This window comes from Pseudophryne corroboree, chromosome 10 (genome assembly GCF_028390025.1).
Source record: "Pseudophryne corroboree isolate aPseCor3 chromosome 10, aPseCor3.hap2, whole genome shotgun sequence".
NCBI lineage: Eukaryota > Metazoa > Chordata > Amphibia > Anura > Myobatrachidae > Pseudophryne > Pseudophryne corroboree.
Window position 1 is genome coordinate 249,154,622 of NC_086453.1, and position 7,930 is coordinate 249,162,551.

Below are 7,930 nucleotides of genomic sequence, written 5' to 3' on the forward strand. Positions count from 1 at the left end.
TAGAGCAGGGGACTACTGTACCGTACTGCTATATATTATATACTGGTGGTCAGCACAATTATGCACTGTCCTCCTACTATACTGTATATACTGCGAACATCTTAAATGCAGCACAGGTATGGATTGATAGTATACTTGATGACACAGATGTAGGTAGAGCAGTGGACTACTGTACCGTACTGCTATATATAATCTACTGGTGGTCATCAAAATTATGCACTGTCCTCCTACTATATATACTGCGCACAACTTAAATGCACCAGGTATTGATGGATAGTATACTTGATGACACAGAGGTAGGTAGAGCAGTGGATTACTGTACCGTACTGCTATATATTATATACTGGTGGTCAGCAAAATTATGCACTGTCCTCCTACTATATATACTGCGCACAACTTAAATGCACCACAGGTATGGATGGATAGTATACTTGACGACACAGAGGTAGGTAGAGCAATGGACTACTGTACCGTACTGATATAATACTGGTGGTCACTGGTCAGCAAAATTCTGCACTGTCCTCCTACTATATACTACAATGCAGCACAGATATGGAGCATTTTACAGGCAGAGAACGTAGATATTTCTTAGCACACTGAGCTCAGATATTTGCAAGCACACTGATCACAGATATTTGCAACACACTGAACACAACTGAGAGAACACTGCACGACCTCTCCTTTTCATCTCCAATGCACGAGTGAAAATGGCGGCGACGCGCGGCTCCTTATATAGAATACGAATCTCACGAGAACCCGACAGCGGGATGAGGACGTTCTGCCTCGGAACCGTGTAAAATGAGTGAAGTTCAGGGGGGTTCAGATTCCGAGTAACCGAACCCGCTCATCACTATTATATACATAATTATTTTTTATATATATATATATATATATATATATATATACATATACATATACATATACATATACACACACACACACACACACACACACACACACGAAGTCCGCAGCACACTGTAAGAAATTCAAACTTAAGCGGCAGGAGATCTGCAACATTTCGATATTTATTATATCGTCATCAGGCACTTAACATACAAACATAGAAACTAAATTTATATCCCCTTTCACCCACATAACGAGGGCTGCTCGTGTATATATATATATGTGTGGAGGGTGGAGTCTAGTGACGTTAAGGATCAGCTTGGCTGCTGAACGAGGAGTCACAGACGTGTGTGTTTCCTGCCCGTGAGTCCCAGGGAAATCAACTGCCGGCGGGTGGAGGTTTCCAGTGCGACTGACACTTGTTCCAGCTGTCACTTGGTGATCATTTGTGGAATCATGTGGTAATAAGCCCACACTAGTTGCCGTCTGGTACGTATGTAATACATTTTTTTTTAAGCACTCTGTGTTTTTAAAATTAAAAAAGGTTTATGCACTATGGAGCGCTCCCTTTATATGTTCTATTAACAGATATATAAAAAGAAAAAACAGAAGACTGCGGCACTCAGGGACTAGTGTAATGTCAGTGTATTATTCAAAAAATTACACCGATGGGTATAATTTTTTGAATAATACACTGACATTACACCAGTCCCTGAGTGCCGCAGTCTTCTGTTTTTTCTTTATCCATGCCTTACTGGGGGCACCGGGGGGCACATTGTATTTTAAGGGAGTGCCGGGCTATGGCCCTCATTCCGACTTGTTCGCTCGCAAGCTGCTTTTTTTTTTTTTTTCCCACTTTACTGGGAGTGAATCTTAGCTTATCAAAATTGCGAACGAAAGATTAGCAGAAGTGCGAATAGACACTTCTTAGCAGTTTCTGAGTAGCTCCAGACTTACTCGGCATCTGCGATCAGTTCAGTGCTTGTCGTTCCTGGTTTGACGTCACAAACACACCCAGCGTTCGCCCAGACACTCCTCCGTTTCTTCAGCCACTCCCGCGTTTTTCCCAGAAACTGTAGCGTTTTTTCGCACACACCCATAAAACGGCCAGTTTCCGCCCAGAAACACCCACTTCCTGTCAATCACACTACGATCACCAGAACGAAGAAAAAACCTCGTAATGCCGTGAGTAAAATACCTAACTGCATAGCAAATTTATTTGGCGCAGTCGCACTGAGGACATTGCGCATGCGCATTAGCGACTAATCGCTCCGTTGCGAAAGAAAAATAACGAGCGAACAACTCGGAATGACCACCTATATGTCCTAATATATATATATATATATATATATATATATATATATAAAATATCACAAAATAATCCTTGTTGCGCTTTAACCAAGGTATTCCTTTTATGATATACCTTTTGAGTGTGATTCAAAATATCACGTTAAACAAAAATATTTATTAATTATGTTATGCTGCTACCTCAAATAGAAGCCCCTTGCCAATATGGACCTAAGAGAAATAATATAAAATAGTTTTTATTTGAGGAGCGCTATAATTAATTAGAAATGTCTCAATTGGTTAAAAAACACATAGAATAGTAGAGAATATGAACTGAGGAATGACTGTTATTACCTTAATGTACACACCCAATGTTTACATATATAAAAAAAAAATATTTATTAAAATACAATAAAAACAATTGGTAAAATATTAGAGATTATTTTCACAAAACAGTTTTTCACCAAAAATAGCAATGACAACTTTCAGGCTTTTAATAGCCCGTTCACTTTTAGAGATATAACATATAGTTTTAACCCTTTTTTAACGTATTTTGTCTTAGGCGACTTCTTTAGGGGTGTTAATTTTCTTTATATTTTCCGATTTTTTCATGATATAAATGATTTCCATTCATTGCTGACTGGTGCAGGTTATGCACCTAATGTAGTAATAAACAATTTTGCTGAGATAATAGCAGTGTTCCTTTTTAAATTAAAGATTGTTTTTTATATTTCTGTAGTAGTCTTATTTGAATTCCACCACTAGAATGATTTGTAACCTGAGTTTGTACTGTGGATTCTAAAGACTTAAAATCTGGCTTTTAACTTCCAAAACAGTTTTGAAATTCTCTGTATGAAAAATCCCAAACTCCTCTGAGTACCAGCAATATTGCAGCAGCCCTGTTCAGTCTGGAGTACAAAAGTGATTTTATATATATATATATATATATATATATATATCCCTACCAAACATCACGTCCCGAGCCCGGCCCGAGACTGGCTCGGGACTTCTCGCCAGACTCGGAAACCAGAGCAAGGCAAAACATAATCATCCCTCTGTCAGTTTCTCACGGGTTTTGGATTCCATGTAAGGAGCCGGCATCGTTGCCATTTTCACTCCAGTCCTGGAGAGTGTAGCGAGAGAACGTGTGTCTCTCTGAGCGGGAAAGTGGTGTGGCAACTGTGACGACACAGCCGGCGCATCGTGTTGCACAGTGGTGAAATACATGCGGTTACTTTCCTAGCCCTGGACCTAACCATGGACTCCACTACTTGCCGATATGTTATTAGTTATAGGCTAGGCAATATTGTATTATGTTGTTATTATATTGTACAGTTATGTTTTATCTGTTATAATAGGAACATGTATTTTATTTGGTTATACTGTGTTCAATGTGTGTAATTATTAACAGGAATAAGTCTATGCCAGAGTGTTATTTAATATGGTAAACAATTCATTGTAATGCAAGTCCCCTAGCTGTACAATCAGATGTGATTAGGAGGAGTAGGTTATGTAGTAAACAGGTCATGTATGGAGCTGCAGGTAATCTGATCCTATACACCCCATTGCGTGCAGGAGCCCAGACACCTCATCTCCACTCCTCTGTGACCTGACTGACCAGCTTGTGTGATGAACAGACAGGGGAGGGTATAACAAGAGTGAGCTCTTCTGGTGAGGGAGAGAGATCTGGACAGAAGGGTCAGAGAGTGGATGTACCTCTGAAGTACAGGCGCTGACTAGGCATTGCGGTGCCATCAGTGGTGAGAAGCCATGGCGCAGGACGCTGTGTGAGCTGGTATCCTAGACCAGGAGACACAGAACCACGGCCAGTGTGTAACAGCAGGAGATCGCAGGCATCTGTAATTCTAAACTACTGTGGAGACTTAGTAAGTAAGATACCATCCTGGCTTGTAATTGTTAATGTTAGTGTACTGTGTGTGTATATTTACAATAAAGGGCATTTGCCACTTTACTAAACTGTTTACCTGAGTGAATTGAGAATCCGTATCCTCACAGCGACCGGCTCTGTCTTATGTGTGTCATTCCAGTGCTGTGTTGTGCTGCATCAGTCCAGTGGAGGTGTCTTGTGCTGCATCAGTCCAGTCACAGTGGTGGTGTCCTCTGCTGATCTATGTCCAGTGCTGCTGTATAAATATATATAACATATATATAACAACACCAATATGGCTGCCTCACCTTTTGCATGCTCCTGATCATCTCCATAAAACAGCTGAAATTCACCACAACTGACCTATAAATCATCATAAATATCCAAGGACTTACCTTTAACTTGTACTACTCTACGCGGACATCTCATCAAAACCAACGGATTGCATTCCTGCTCTGAGATACACACTAGATTGAAACCTCTGCAACTCTCCACTGAGAAGTGCTTCAGTTTGGAATCTACTGTGCTCTGCATTGGACATCCCAGACAAGGTACTGTGGTCTATAACCTATATTTGGCTCCATCCAGCCCTTCACTTAGACAACATTCACCTCTGTTCTCTGAGCAAAAAATAACTGACTTCTTGCATTAATCAACTAATATACAGTATATTCAGGCTCTGAATCACTGAAGGGTCACTGCTCACTTCAATTTGCAAGAGCCATTCCACAGAACACATGTTATCACTACCACCACAAGAAATCTACTTCAAAGGCCTCTCACACTGAGATCTTTCACACCTACACAACAGGAATTGGATTCTATCACCTTTCCAAGAGCCTGCTTTTGACTAAATCAGCAACAGAAAAAGCAGTTATTTTATTTACATTATCACTTGTTTCAAATATACCCATTGTATTAAGGAGCAGCAATAGGTTACAGCAACAACGATTATAGCGATTACAATCTAAGATGGCGCCGCAGATGGCTGCCTCGGAGCTACGCAGCTAAGTCAAAATACCTGTTTCCCCTTGTTTTCCCCTGTCCTTGTCTACCCCACCAGTGACCAAATACAGCAGGGAAGCCCTCCTAAGTTGGAGCTCTCATAAGGTGCTTACCACACGTTCGGGCCCGTCGGCGGGCGGGTCAGTGCCCCTTGCAGCCCTTGCTGCCCTTGCTGTCCTGTGTGGCAAGGATGCAGACGTGGACACCGAAGTGGATGACCGAGCGGCCGCGCCCCCCGCAGCCCGGGTATCGTCTGGCGGGTGGATTGCTGGCCCCAGAAAGAGAATGATGGAGGCCCTCATGTTGGCCCTAGTAGAAAGACCTGGGCTCAGAGGAGAGGCTGTCGCGCAGGCACCCTAGTGAGGTGGCGGCGAGGGCACCGGTCTGCACTTCCTGCGATCCTGCTTTCGAATGTGCGCTCACTGGCAAACAAGTTCAACTAATTGTCCCTCCTTCTGGGCAGCGCAGGGTCAGGCATTACAGGGTCGTCCATCCTTTGCTTTGCGGAGACGTGGCTGGACGACCATATTGCGGACAACCCGATGTCTCTGCCGGGCTTCAGTCTCTTCAGGGCCGATGGCTCCAAGGTTCTCTCAGGAAAAACAAAGGGTGGTGGCATCTGCTTCTACATCAACGACGGATGGTGCACCAATGTCACGATCATAGGCAAATCACGTAGCCCTCACCTGAAGATGCTGAGTATCAACTGCAACCCCTTCTATTCCTCCTGGGAGTTTGCCTCAATTGTCCTTGTGGGAGTGTACATCCCCCCCCCTCGCCTGCGCGAATGAAGCCCTGCACCACCTGGCCGTATGCATGTCCGACATAGAACAAAAACACCCAGACTCTCTGCTTATAGTACTGGGTGACTTCAACAGAACTAACCTGAGCAAGGAGCTATCTAAGTACAAACAACAAGTCACGTGTCCCACTAGAGAAGGGCGCACCCTTAATTACTGCTACACTACCCTCAAGTCTGCCTTCCGGTCTATCCCGTGTGCTGCACTCGGCCTATCTGACCATTGCCTCATCCACCTACTCCCTACCTATACACAGAAGCTGAGAGCGGTTAAGCCTGTCGTCAAGACTGTTAAGAAATGAACCAATGAGGCCAAGATGAAGCTCCAGGCCTGCTTTGACTGCACGGAATTGGGGGTCTTCGAAGCCTTGGCAACCGACCTGAATGACCTGACAGACACTGTCACATCCTACATCAGCTACTGTGAGGACATGTGTGTACCTACCAAGACTTACCGCATTTACAACAACAAGCCCTGGTTCAATGCCCAACTCAGGCAACTTCGTCGAGCCAAAGAGGAGGCCTATAGCAGCGGTGACAGAGCACTATACAACCGTACTAGGAAATCTCTGACTAAAGGAATCAGGCTAGCAAAAAAGCAGTTCTCGGACAAGCTGACAAACGATCTCTCCACCAATGACCCCGTATCTGTATGGAAAGGAATGCAATCCATAACCAACTATATGAAAACATCAAAGTCCACCACCATGCACCAAGACCTAGCAGACAAACTGAACCACTTTTATTGCAGGTTCGCAAAAGAAGTCCCCTGCAACCCAAACAATCACCTCTACGATGCCCCGAACACCGACGGCCAACCCCAGGCACTGCAAGTCACCCAAGAAGAGGTAGAGGCATTGTTCAAAAGGGCCAAATCCAGGAAAGCTCCGGGTCTTGACAGAGTGTCACCATCTGCCCTAAGAGCATGTGCGGGTCAGCTCGCCCCCATATTCACCAAGATCTTCAACAAATCTTTGGAGCTACAGAAAGTCCCTTCCTGCCTCAAAAGGTCTACTATCGTCCCAGTCCCCAAGAAACCCTCTATCACGAACCTGCATGACTACAGGCCGATAGCACTGACGTATGTGGTCATGAAAACGTTTGAGCGTCTGGACCCCTGCAGTTCGCCTATCGATCGAATCGGTGTGTCGAGGATGCAGTCAACCTGGGCCTGCACTACAGTCTACAGCACCTAGACATTCCCGGTACCGACGCAAGGGTCCTGTTTGTCGATTTCAGCTCGGCCTTCAATACAATAGTCCCCAGCATCTTCCACCCCAAATTACTTCGCCTAGGGGTCCCAGAAGCTACCTGTTCCTGGATAGTAGACTTCCTGACAGATAGGACACAGGTGGTGAAAGCGGGGGAATTCACCTCTCAAGCACGGTCCATTAGTACAGGGGCCCCTCAAGGCTGTGTCCTCTCACCCCTGCTCTTCTCCCTGTACACAAATGACTGTACCTCAGAGGCACAATCAGTAAAGATCATCAAATTTGCAGATGACACCACCATCATCGGCCTCATCAAGGACGGGGACGAATCGGCCTATAGACGGGAAGTAGACCAGTTGTCCCAGTGGTGCATCCACAACAACCTTGACCTCAACCCCCTCAAAACTGTCAAGATGATAGTGGACTTCAGGAAGAAGTCATCTAGTGCACCTCCGCTAAAGATTGCTGACAGTGTGGTATCGCTAGTGGACTCCTTCAAGTTTCTAGGGACCATAATCTCCCGGGACCTTAAATGGGGGTCCAACGCTGATGCCACGCTGATGCCACTGTTGGAAAAGCGCAGCAGAGGTTGTTCTTCCTCAGGCAACTAAGGAAGTTCAACATCTCACAGAAGCTTCTGCTCCTCTTCTACTCCGCTATTGTGGAGTCGGTACTGTGCTTCTCGATACTCGTATAGTACATCTCCGCCAGCGCGAGGGGCAGATGCAGGCGACAAAAGGTGGTCAGAACTGCAGAGAAGATCACCTGTACCTGTCCAGAGCTAAAAAGAGGACAATGAAGATAGTAAAAGACCAGCTACACCCCGGCCACAGCATGTTTTACTTGCTTCCTTCAGGCAGGCGTTACAGGGCCATCTCCACCAGGTCCACCAGAAGC